We start from the raw sequence: 13499 nt of genomic DNA, 5'->3' as shown, positions 1-13499 counted from the left end.
ACTCAATTCCAGTGTATTATGTTCCGGTGTCCTCTAAGTGGAGGAGGAGAAGGAAGGCTCTCCTCGTCCCTGCTCCACCAGGACCTCAGTCCTCCTATGGTCCCAGTTCCGCTGGTCTGTGTTCCGGTGGACCCGGCTCCAGTGGACCCAGTTCCGGTGGGTTCTAAGTGGAGAAGGAAGGCTCTGTGCCAGTAAACTCTATTCCGGTGGTCGCTGCTGTTCAGGAAGTGCCACCCAGGCTCCTGCCTCTTACTGCACCACCCTGGCGTCCTGCTCTGCCCACGCCACCCTGACTGCCTGAACTCTGCGGGCCGCCCTGGCCTCCTGAACTTTTTGTTTCCCCTGTTTCCCCCCTTGTTTGATCCTCCCTGGTCTGTCCCTCGTGTTCCCCTTGCCCTGCTCTGGTCTGTCCTTCCCACCCTGTTAGCCTCCTTTGTCAGATCATTGTTTTGTCATGTACATGTCTCCTGTTTCCAAGTGATTTCCTTATGGTAATTTTGTGTTTATGTTTGTTATGTTTATTTATTTTTGCCCCATTGTGGGTTTTGTGGTGTGTTAATGTTGCTTTTGTTTAATAAATTTACTCCTTTTTTGCACATGAGTCCTCACCTCAGTTTCCTTAGAGTTTCACATCACAGCCATTATGACATGAATGTGATTTTCTCAATTTAATCATCCAGCATTATTCTATTTACATTTATTTTATTTGCGATATTTAGACACGTTTTAACCCAACCCAACCCCATCTCATCTCTAAACCTATCCATTTGTGTGTTATAAGATATAAAACACAGATAACAGGCAGAAACACAATTCATTCAAGAAGCATTACGAGGCCAACCAGTTTTTTTGTATGATGGAATTTCCAAAAGCGACCAGCATTTCCATCCGCTGAAGATCGTGCACATCAAATTTCAAATATTGGTGCCCATTACCAGTGTTGGGAGTAACGCATTACAAAAGTAATACATTACAGTAACTTATTACTTTTTGCTGTAACGCAGTAGTGTAAGGCATTACTAATCAATTTTCAGTAATATTTTACTCGGTACATTTCCAGTAACGTTTGCGTACACCCCCCCCCCCCCCCCAATACAATAAAACAAAAAAGGAAAAGGAAAAAAAGGCGCGATACATTAACGCATGAAAAATGTTATTACCTGTTCGTGGTCATTCAATAGCCGCGTGTGGTGTCCAGGTTAGTAATTAAATACTAAATGACAGCTTCTGATATATTTTTGTATAGCGATTTACTTCATTTTCCTTTAATTCAGTACTTCAATTCATCTCCCTCAGCAAAATCTCCAGTGTCAAAATCTTGGTGTTAAGGACTCTTAGAGTAAAGAGTTAATTTTCTGGTGTTGAATTAACACTGCTAGTGTAAACCGCACTCTCTGGCTGGTGAACATATTCAGAGTTAAATATCAATAACACTGACAGAGAGTAAAGTCACATCCGGGACATTTCGGCAGCCGAACAAGCTCGAATTTTTTCTCACAGACGCCATTTTCTTTGCCTCGCGATGCGTAACATCAAGGAGGGGAAACGCTGATATTGCGTGTTTCATCCTATGGTTCCATCTCATTTACGTATCCATTTTATAGCATTATATTGTTTTATAACTAGTTATGTGCTGTGCACGGTTAAACAGCTCTCATAGAGGCATTTTCGTTGACGTGATTCGGACGGAGCAGACCAGGCGGGTGCTTTTTCACAGGGGAACGCCGTAAGTAAGTGTTTTAGCTCATTTACAATATGTATTTTATAAAATGTTTATTTAACGCGATATTTAAATGCTCTGCACGCTTAAACGAAACAACCTTTCTCACATGCGGCATTTTCTTTGACTCGTGAGAGTGGTGACATGGAACTGACGACGAGGAGGCGGGTGCACGCCGCTTGCACGTTATGAGGGAAACGACGAAAGTAAGTGTTTAGCCTAATTTGCACCGTGTTTTTTTAATGACGTCGTTTAACGATATCTAACGCTTTTAAAACGCGCCTAAACCTTTCTTACAGACTAGGCTTGTGACGCAGTTGAGACACGGAGTGTGCTTTTAACAGAGAAAACACCTAAAGTAAGTGTTCTACACATATAATAATCTGTATAATTATGTATTTATGTCTTGGAAAAATCACTGGCCTCACTGGTGAAGCAGCATCAAACGGGGGTTTCTAACATGCTTTCTCTTCCCCGTTATAGTTCATTCACCGAACTGTAATCTTGTTGCACTACTTAATCTTTGTGTATGATTTTTATTGGGTAGAATAATTCCAGATTCAAAGACTCATATTACTAACAAAGGAAAGCTATTTTTTTGCGAAATCAAGTGACAAAGTTTTAGGCAGGATTGTTTTATGAACTTCTAAAAATGTTGACCTAATTTGCTTTTGACCTGTCTCTGTCTTAAGAAGCATCATGTTCATCAGCTGCATCAACATTGATTTTTGACCACCCCCCTGGACTGAAACCGAGGCTGACAGATGACCATGCTTTCTGTTCTGCAGCAAAAAGGTATGTTTAAGGTATAGAAAACTGTAGTGCTTTTCTTGGCAGATTATTGGTGAATATCTTTAAGCACAGATATTGATCAATAATATTTATTTACAATAAAGGACAACTAAGGCAAAAAGTGCATGCATCCCTCCATGGATGCTGGATCTTATACACTAGAGATCAACAGTGTGAGAAAGAAAAAGATCAATGTCAATGTCTGTGGTGATGCACTTTTATGATGATAGATGCACTTTTATGATGGATAGATGCACTTTTATGATGATAGATGCACTTTTATGATGATAGATGCACTAGAGTCTGTGTTTAAAACTAATGAAACGTGTATACTTTAAGACTGTTTAAAGTATTTCTTCATCCTCAAACTATATTTTGCTCGTTGCCAGCACACCTCCCATATGACTGAAAAACAGAAGAACAACTCCACAAACTGCAGACCAATACCCTTGAAAGTGTCACTATTATTGGAGGACCAATACTTTTAGAATGGGTAAGTCATTCTTTCAGACTAAATATTTATGCAAAATGTAGGCTAATTATCACTAACTTTTGGTTAACGTTTGGATATGCCTTCATGTTTAAATGTATTGTTTTTGCTGTTTGTGTTTTTAGGAGAATTTCTATGATGCAGCAAATAAAGGGTACCTGGCTTGGTGTTTGAAGGCTGTACAGACTAGAACCTGTCTGGAGATGGTACGATTTAACATATAACATGAGAGAATCATGGCCACAAACATCACATTTGTTGGTATTTGGCTAATAGAATTGAGTCAAACTAATTGTTTTCATGATTTGACAGGTATATATTTTCTGTTTGATTTTAGACTCAACAGATTGGGAAATCACCTGCCCCCAACATCACAAAGTCAGGAAGAAGGGAACAAAAATCATTCCAGCAGATGACTAGTAAGTGAGATTTCTTAAGGGTTAGTTCACCCAAAAATGAAAATTCTGTCATCATTTACTCACCCTTATATCGTTGGACACCCTTAAGACCATTCATCTTCAGACACAGATGAAGATATTAGTGTTGAAATCCGATGGCTCAAAAAGGCCTTCATTGACACCTATATAATTTCCTCTCTCAAGACCCATAAAGGCACTAAAGATGTCGTTACAGAGCCCATCTCACTACAGTGGCTCTACAATAATTTTCTAAGGTGACGAGAATAGTTTTTGTGCGTAAAAAAAACTAAATAACGGCATGGCAGATTTCAAAACACAGCTTCATTAAGCCTCGGCGCATTTTGAATCATAGACAGTCCATGCAACTTCCACTTTCAAGCCACAGAAATATATAAAGGTACATCATTAAAGTACTCCATGCAACTCCAGTGGTTTAACATACATTTTCATTAAACTATGCAAATGCCGTGTTTGCAAAAAAAAAAAATATATATATATATATATATATATATATATATATATATATATATTTTATATATGGAGTTGAGATTTTTTGAGCAAATAAAGCACTTGTTTCATAAAAATGAGGTTAAACCACTGGAGTCACATAGATCACTTATGATTTCCTTTGTACCTTTCTAGGCTTTGGAAGTGGAGGCTGAATAGGCTGTAAATGAAAGGACAGAAATTTCTTAGATATTATTAAAAATATGGAAAAAAAGATGAAAAAAAGTCTTACGGGTTAAGAACAACATGAGGGTGAGTAATTTAATAACAGAAGTAACTTGGATGAAGTAAGCCTTTAATGTACTTGAAAATCAGTCAATTCTAACCAAAATAGTTTATTGCTTGAGTCACCAAAGTCCAAGATGATTGAACTTTTTGCACCATAAACTTACTGTATTTATAAAATACAACTAGTATTAATTGTAATTGGTCTGGTATTGTGTTGTTTAGGGAACCAGGATTCCAGAGAGTTGGATCTACACAGCTTTTCCTGCTCTGCATATGAAACCACAACTGAACTGCACTGTTAGCAACTGGACACAACTGATCCACAGATATCCTGCGACTGTTTTTTCATCTGCTGAATGTTGTGTTGACTCAAGTACTGCTGTTCTGTTGCAAAGTTGAAGGTACTGAACCAACTTCACTGACACAGGACATATATTCACATGACATGCAGGACTTGAAGTATTACACACTTATAAGCAGCTTTAATAGCTTATGAAAGAAATGCATATTATGCCTTCATCATTTATTTTAAAAGTTAACCTTCTGTGATGTAAATGGACTTGCTCGTAAATAAAGAACTAGTTTAAAACAACTTTTTGCATTCTTTATTTTTTACTTTGCAATGAACAGCGTGGGTGTGTGTGTGTGTTTGTATATGTATGCATGTATGTGTGTGTGTATATATATATATATATATATATATATATATATATATATACATATTAGTTGAGTAGATTGATTTCCATTTTTCTGAAGTGTTAGGTCAACACCAGAACAGTGTAGAATTTTAACTCTGCCAGTGTTTTCTACAAAGCTGCACTTAACTCTGTAAGAGTGTTGTTGTTATCTGCATTGGTGTTAATATTTTACTCTATTAGAGTTTATTGTAACACCGAGTTGGGTGTTGTGAGAGGCAACACTTTTAAAAGTGTTGAATTAACACTTTGCGGGTGGTTCCCATATATACACTTTTAAAGTGTTGAAATTAACTCTATTGGTGTTGATTTCCGGATTTCAAATTTACTGTGCTGATATTGTCCAGTGAAGGCGTACGTGTTTATTGCGGATTTTACAGAAGTACCGCAGGCATGATTTCAGCCTCTGTGCTCGTGCTGGCCAGTGGAAAAGTGGCTAAAGAAGGTTTAAAGGCTCTGTCGTTTCAAAGAGCACAACGACAAGCGCGTCGAAGAACGGACGAGAGACAAGGCGCGCGCTGCTGAGCCAAACTAGGCTAATGCCTATAAACAGCACTTGGGTGAAGATGACAGAATAAGACTACTGCACACAGTGACACCGTCGTTTAGATTTTTTATAGTAATACAGTCATTTAGTTCAGTTAGAGAACAGACTGTTCAAATAAAAACCGAAGGTGTCTGCTATAAGCATGAGCCGAACATGTGATCTTTAGCTGACAGATGATCGCGGAAGATTTGGTTTCAAAGTGAAATGTAAAAGCGCCTATTAAAGGGGGTTTGCCATTGTGTTGTGTATTTCATTAAGAATAATAGGCTAATTTTAAACCGAAACTAAAAACCTGCTTGGCCGCACAGAGCGCGCATTTACTAACGAGCTGTCATTCACGGTGAGCGCGCACTGGCGCGTTTTCAGTTCATATGGAAGCTTAACTTTTATAGGAATTCTTGAAAGCACTCGCTTGCATCCGCTCCCGTTATTAATGACCAAGCGGAGTGCGCATGTTCCTTTCGGTTAAATAGAATAGTGATTTAAAAGCCCAGATACCGGTGATGTCATCGCACTTTGATTAACCGGTGGGAAAATGTCCCCACCGTCTCATCCCTACTGTACATTCGCGAGATGGATGCGCATTGCTTAGTTTATCAGAGATAAGGACAAGAACGTAGGCTAGTCAAATGCAAATGCAGTCAAATACAACCTTTTTCTAAAACCGAAATAACTATCTCGCAACTATGTCGCAACAATAAGAAAAGAACAAATGCGCATATTGTCATAACTTAGAGTTTACACCGTTCTGTTGTGTCTATGAACAGAAGCTATTCCCAGATTTTGCCAGATAATCACTTTACCTCTAAAATAATACTTATAACAGAGTTGGATCGTCATGATTTCTTGCATTGTCTTGAGCATTCACTTTTTTGCCAATTCTCTATTGTTAGCCTGGATGGCCCATGTCATTATTCTTCATCATATCGCCTTCTACTGGATGTAAAATGCTCTCTGCCTACATTTTAGAATGTTAAGAGCTACTTCTGAAGTTATTTTGGTGAAAGTAACTCAAAAGTAATACAGGAGTAATGTAACGCATTACAATTCTGAGACAGTAATATTGTAATGTAATGAATTACTTTTAAATAGCAGTAATAAGTAATCTATAATATATTACAGTTTGGAAGTAACTTGCACAACACTGCATATGTGTGTCACAGGTGTTTGGGTGTAGGTTCATGTTTCATGTTTTAAGGTTTCATGTTCACTGTCATGTTTTGTCATGCACTTCCTGGTCTTGTCATGTGGTCCATTGTCATGTGATTCCATGCCCTCATGTGTTCCTGCCTCGTGTCCCTGTGTCTTGTTGTCATTGGTTTATAGGTTCATCATTGTTCACAGGTGTCCCTCGTTTTGTCACTAGCCCTTGTGTATTTAAGCCCTCATGTTTGCCATATTCTTTGTCAGTTATTGTTGATGTGTAACCCACTGTTGGTGAGTGTTTCGTAAAGTCAAGTTTCAGTCAAGTTTCAGTCAAGTTTCAGTCAAGTTTTATTTTGTTTGCCAAGTCTTTTGTTTATGTTTGGATTTATGTTTAATAAAGCTGCACTTGGGTTCATCAACCTCGCCTTCAGTGGACTCCCGTGTTACAATGTGTGCTTCCATTAACTATAATGTGAATAAAAATGGATATCAGACTAATAAAGTTCATAATAACGTTGCACAGTTATTATACTCATTAAAGCTGCATAATGTTAACAGTCAAGAATGTCAGGGTTTAGCATTGTCCTTGCATATAAGGTTGTGCAACATGAGTTTTATACCTTCGAGTTTCAAGTCAGTGTTCAATAAATAATTAAGTTTAGAAATGGTGTGCATCCATTTTATCCACTTTTTATTATTAGTTTGACATTTTATGATACAAATGAAGGGGAAAACAAAATATTGTCCCAAAAAATTAGGCAGCACATATCTAATGAGGACCCTGACCTCTAATTATGACATCGGCTATAGAAAAACCCATATTGGTTGATCTCTACTTCGAATTTTGACGCCTTGGGAGTGATCTTGACCATTAAGAAAATAATGAATACTTTCACATAACAAATCTGCTTCAAATTGAAAATGTAATGACAACATTAAAATAAAAATGTAAAGGGTGTACAAATACTGGTTATACAATCGTGAATATAAACAATTGGGAATCAAAACACATTTAATTGCACATTTAATTTAAGTGCACATTTAATTTAACATTTAATTAGACATTCACTTTTAAGTTGGTTTGGTCGTTTGGCTGTTTCCTTATAAAGGTCCGGATTATTTATTTATTTATTTTTTCTTTGTCAGGTTTTGCCAGGTGGCTTTTTTGATTATATGATGTCATCACGTTGTCTTGACGCCAGCCAATTGCTGCATTGCTTATCGTGGTTTAGAGTATTGATGCATCTGCCCTCTTCAGGGAACACAAAGAACACCCAATGATCTCAGATAAATTAATCCAGATATTTTAATCCAATCCGCAAATTTGTTTGAAGAACCAAATTAGCCAGAGATCAGTTATCACGATTAGAAGAGCTGGGATCTGTCAAATCATTTCAGATATTAAGTGAGGTACGAAGAACGGACCCCAGTCTGAATAGGATTAAGCAGGATAGACAGCAGTAAAAAATGGAGTCGATGCTGCCACGCCCCCACAGAACTTGAACCCCCTCCTGCTTCGCTGAAGCATTGTTGTTGTTGTTGTTGTTTTTGTTGTTGTTTTTACAAATAAAATACCTTTTTTCACAGACAAAAACGAGACGGAAATAAAAACTAGTGTTGGATGACAAAAAACTCTGACGAAAATCTAATAACATTTTCGTCAACGAATAAAAACAAGATGAAAATGTTAGGGAGGGACGATTAGGGAAGAGATCCAGATGTAAAAGATGCGCACATTTGAATTGTAACGTGCGGTTTTAACAGCGGGGGAAACACGCGTCTTTCAGGCTCACGAATCTCCAATAGGCTACAACGCTTCAGAGCGGCTCAATCAATGAAAAGTGCACATCTATGATGCTGATACTGATGAATAGTGACAATGTTTGTTAGAGGGTTGTAACAATGTGTATTTTATCTCCCTCATCTGAACTTGAATGAGCATCCTGCAACTGCAATCATGCATTCAAAATAAGAGTCAATGTGTGTTTATGCATTTAATTAGCTACGAAATCCCAAGTAGAACACATCTCACAGCTAAGGTGATTCGCTCCATGTACAATAGAGATCGCTAAGACATGTGACCAACTTGGCGGCATTGTCATCAAAACGCAAAGAATTATTAGTATGTTTAACCCGTTTACATGGTCTGGCATAGCAGGCAAGTGTTCTAGCATGAAAATAATAAAAAAATTGGAGGAAAAACCTGAATATAATAATACAAAATGCAGCTTCTAATACAAACAAAACATTTCTAGTTACCTAGAAGAGCATCATTACATTTGTTTGTTAAATAAGAGGCGATCTGGTGCTCGTTGCCGCTGTTATCTGTGGCGTGAATTTCTCTTGCATACTGTGCAGTCTTCACACAGACAAGCGCTTTAATCTATCGCTTAACGCCGTTGCAAAGATTTTCTATTTGTTCTGGTGAAATCAGGAAAAAAAATGCACAAAACTGTCCCTGCTCGATGTACAACATGATGATATTCGGTTTTGATAAGGAAAAAAAATACAAGGGCAGATTAGAAATGAGAACTTCTGACAAGCTTAACAAGGACTATTAGGGATTATAAGCAAAGTTTGCGAATCTATGCCTTTATTCACGTGAAAAATCTTGGCACTAACGCTATAATGTGTTTAGATGCAATTAAACTTGAGATCTATATCAAGAAATTTTTCCAACCCCATTTAATGCACAATGTACTGTCAATGCCATCTTTTTTGACATTCATCGTATTGCTTTGGTTTTCTTTTCTTGTCCTCAAACGCTCTAATCTGTTTATTTTTAAATTACACTTAGATGAAAAAAAGAAAATCAATTGTTTTATTGGTTGTATTACTTTATTACGAAGGGCCTCCTTACAGCTGCTATCCATGCCATTCGTCGCCTTTTTGTCACCTCTGAAACATGGCTTAGTTGTACTATTATTTTTCCACACTGGAAAACGATAAAAGGATATCCTGTTCTTAAGCTTTAAGACACTTCTATCATGAGAATGACTATTGCAGTTTATAACACAGCAGGTAGACAGCATCTTAAACATTGCGTTCTTCTCTCCATGCAAATAAGAAGTCTAGCGCCCGTTTGTGCTGCGGATTCCCAAAATGCTTTGCGTTTACCACTGAGAATATGTCGCGATGACGAGACATTAGCAATCTCTATAATGTAGGAGAAAATTATTAAAGGTGTGAGCAGCGCACATTTAGTTGCCTTTACTACAGATTGCTGGACCTCCAGAGCAACACAGAGCTTCATGACTGTCACAGCACATTTCATTTTATTGTTTTTTTTTTTTTTTTTGTGAACTTGAATGTCACCTTCGGTGAAGAAGAAAAAGAGAATCTAGATGGCAGATTATTTTGCTTAAGTTTTTTAAATGACTGAAGATATAAGTTATTGTTACATTATGTTGTTAATAAAAGTTTTAAATTTGACAATATAGTGTGGTATTGCAAACAAAGATCATTAAAAAAAATCATAACTAATAAGTAATAGGCTATTTTCTATACTGGTTTTGAGGGTCTCTCCTGAACGCTGGAGACTTGGACTTAAACGCCCACGGCTAGGACTGGATAGATTTGCATATTTAATGAGCTTCAGCTCCCCTGACATTTCAGGTCACCTGAGGGAGGGATTGTTTTGAAAGCGGCAACTGGAATGATTCTCTTAACCACAGGGCTCTTAAACGTCTTTATCAAACGAACAAAATGATTTCTTTCTCATCCACCCGTGATTGATTGGAATATTACTTGGCCCGCCCGATCGTAGGATATAAGCGCGAACCGCACTTGCACACAAATACACCAGAGATGCGCGGGTTGATCCAAAATGAGCGGGTGCCTGCGGTCACCCGCGGTTACCCACAGTTTCAAGTCATCCAAAAATATTTTTAATGATATTCGGGTCGCGGTCCGTCAGGTCATTTAAGATAAAGATGGCAATTAAACCTTTATAATTTTTATAGTACTAGTGTTACGGAAAACATACACGGAGAGCAGATGAAGGTAATGTGACTGTTTAAGGCTGCAACATACTCCACAAGAACAGAGAAAAAAGTTCTCGCTCCCAAGGCTGCGAGAACAAAATGACGTCATTTTGTTCTCACAGCCCTGGTTTGAATGCACTGTAAACAAAACAAAAAAACGGTAAATGACTGCCAGCTATGCTTTTGACAAACAAAAAACATAAAATTAAAGTAAAATATCTTAATTTGGTAACACTTTATAGTAACGTTCAGTTACAAGTCATTTATAAGTGGTTAGTTAATGATGAACTAATCATTTACAAAACATTCATAAAAGATTATCAAGTAATATGCTAACATTTTATGAATGTTTTGTAAATTTTGTAAAGTCATTAGTAAATAATTAACTAATGATTTATTAAACATGACTACGCATTCATTAATGATTAATGAATGACTTGTTAATTATTTTACATATATTTAGTAGATTCAGTTATAAGTCATTTACAATTGATTAGTTAATGATGACTAATGATTTACAAAACATGATGTAGACATGATGTAGATGATTTACAAATGATGATCAAACCATTAGTAGATAATGAATGTATAATTTATTGATGCATCATTACATTTTTAAGCTGGTCTGTTAAAACCCACAAAATGCATTTATAAATGTATGCATTTATATTTTAAAGAATGATAAATTACTAGTTCTCAAATTAATAAACATTTTAGAATGACTAAAAGTCAGGGGATTGCAGTGTTACGTTAAATCCTTTCACTCAATGCTGCAGACTTGTGTTCTTTGAAGGGTCTAGTGATAATGTGAACTGGTTTTACCCTCCAGTGAAGCATCAGGTGCGGGTGTCAGAGAAGACAGCTGTCTATACAGCTGTCTATACCTTCACTAGTCAGCATTTACATTAAAGTACACACTACAAAGTGTTCATCACCTGCTAGAGATGATGTTGTAAACGCATGAATAAATCATTTACAAATCTTTATTACCCATTACAAATGATCTGTACACGTATACAAAGCATTTACAATGCTTTCTGCGTCCCCTAATCTAAAGTGTAGACTATTCATCACTTGTAAATTGTAACACTTGTCTAAGAATTAGAAATAGTTTAATGGATTGCTTACTATGTTATACAGTTAGGATTTGGATTAGTCAGAAGATTTTAGGGATCGCTAAGGAGGTACCAGGTTATACTGAGAAGCAACAGACACAAGATTTAATTTGAAATAGAAGTATAATTGATTTCACGTTAAAAGAAAATGTAGAAAGTTAAACAAATAAAAGAAAGTAAATTACAAGATCACATGGACTAAACAATAAAAACTGTCAGAAAATTCCCTCTGAGTGCACTCTGTTTTTCTTCCCTTAAATATACAAACAGACCGGTCAATTCAGTACATAAAAAAAAATAAAACAAAGAAAAGAAAAGAATACACAGAGAAATATAATGTCTCTCAAAAGACCTCAAGTGTTCTCATAAAGTTTTGACTGTCTTGATCTGGTCTATGGATGACCATACACCCTTCAGAGATCTTTAGATCGAAACGTCTTTCTTCACTAGAAGTGAACTGGAAGATTCAAAGAAAGGATATCGTCGCCTCTCCACGACGAATCTCTGCTAAAGGTTTTCTTGGCTCGCCATCAAACGTGAAGGTCACAGAAGATCGCTCGGGTGTCATGGTTCCAAGAATCAAAAAAGAAGAAAAGAGAGAAGAAAGAAGAAAAAATAGAAACAAGAAAGACAAAAAAACCTGGCCTGATAGGTCCAGACCAGAACATTCATTTAGTGAATTTCAAAATCATTTCCACATCAGAGATCCAGAATAACGTCTAATACACAGTTATATTCACAATCTCTTCATATACTGACATAATCACATCAATTTACCTCTGAATCAATAGTGCTTCGCTTACACAGACACGTGGCCAACAATGGCGACGGTGAAACTCTGAAATGAACAAATAACCACGCGGTTCGCTATAACCGCTCTCTAGCTCAAGTAATCACATAACCAGTAACATGCATCATTTCACAGGATGGATGAACTAATTCTTTACCTTTGATCGATTTGTTTGCTCTCACACAGGCGCACCTCGATTACAGGCGTGCGCGACCATAAAATGGCGTCGTGAACTGCAATGTACAAATGTCCATGCGGTTCACGTTAGACATTTACAACTAATCGAAACAAAACTATAACTTAAAGAGAAAATGGGCAGTCTACAGCAACTTAATTACTGTTTAGTATTACTGCTACTATCTTATTATGAAGTACAGTCTATTTGTCATAGATTATATGTTATTGACTCACCTAATAGGACGTATTACTCTACTCTGTCGGCTCTCTTACTCAGAATGCATCGAAGTAATTGAAATTTAAACTTCCTCATACTTTTCGGAGGGTTTTCGGATCAGTATTTCAAATTTTGGATCAGTATTGGATCGCGATGATCGATCATGTCTGCTCTCTTCATCAAGGTTGTCTCTTCTGTCATCGCGCATGCTCATTGACACGCACGGCGCAAAATGACGAAGAGCTCTCATTCGTCAATCACTGAGGATTGTTCTAGAACGAATTTGCATGCATTTATTTAATTTTGATTATTTTTATATCTCTTATTGACAGCTTTTTTTAAGGGAATGATATCATTTGATAGTATATAAATTAAATAAACCCCTTTATTTAACCTGTGTTACATTCTCCCCTCCTAAACTCATGCAAGTCTCTTTGCATGCTCTGCTTGGCTGACTGGTGACAACACTGTGTAAACCATTAGGCAGCGAAGGGAAAGACATTCAGATTTTCATCTCCACCAAGAGATTTAACAAAAGCCGAATTCAGACCTTGGAACAAAGATTGGACGACATATATTAATGGGTTTCCTGGCTGAAAATAAGTAAGTCGCTCGGGTTTTCCCTTCGGTCTAACAGAAGCCTCGGTAGAGTGTCTGTGGTTCCTATCTCATC

General features: G+C 37.1%; 2 long non-coding RNA genes across 2 annotated transcripts; both read left to right on the top strand.

Annotated features, from left to right (window-relative positions):
• The first annotated feature begins 1301 nt into the window (after positions 1-1301).
• Positions 1302-2515, top strand: LOC137090740 (uncharacterized). The gene is made up of 3 exons (XR_010907959.1): positions 1302-1926; positions 2020-2078; positions 2413-2515. It is a non-coding gene; the product is annotated as an uncharacterized lncRNA (long non-coding RNA).
• Positions 2516-2899: 384 nt separating this feature from the next.
• On the top strand, positions 2900-4684 carry LOC137090739 (uncharacterized). The gene is made up of 4 exons (XR_010907958.1): positions 2900-3005; positions 3128-3208; positions 3340-3421; positions 4379-4684. It is a non-coding gene; the product is annotated as an uncharacterized lncRNA (long non-coding RNA).
• The last annotated feature ends 8815 nt before the right edge of the window (positions 4685-13499 follow it).

Source organism: Pseudorasbora parva, chromosome 10, assembly GCF_024679245.1.
Source record: "Pseudorasbora parva isolate DD20220531a chromosome 10, ASM2467924v1, whole genome shotgun sequence".
NCBI classification, from domain to species: domain Eukaryota; kingdom Metazoa; phylum Chordata; class Actinopteri; order Cypriniformes; family Gobionidae; genus Pseudorasbora; species Pseudorasbora parva.
Note: the sequence above shows the minus strand (reverse complement) of the source record. Positions and strands in the feature narration are given on the sequence as shown.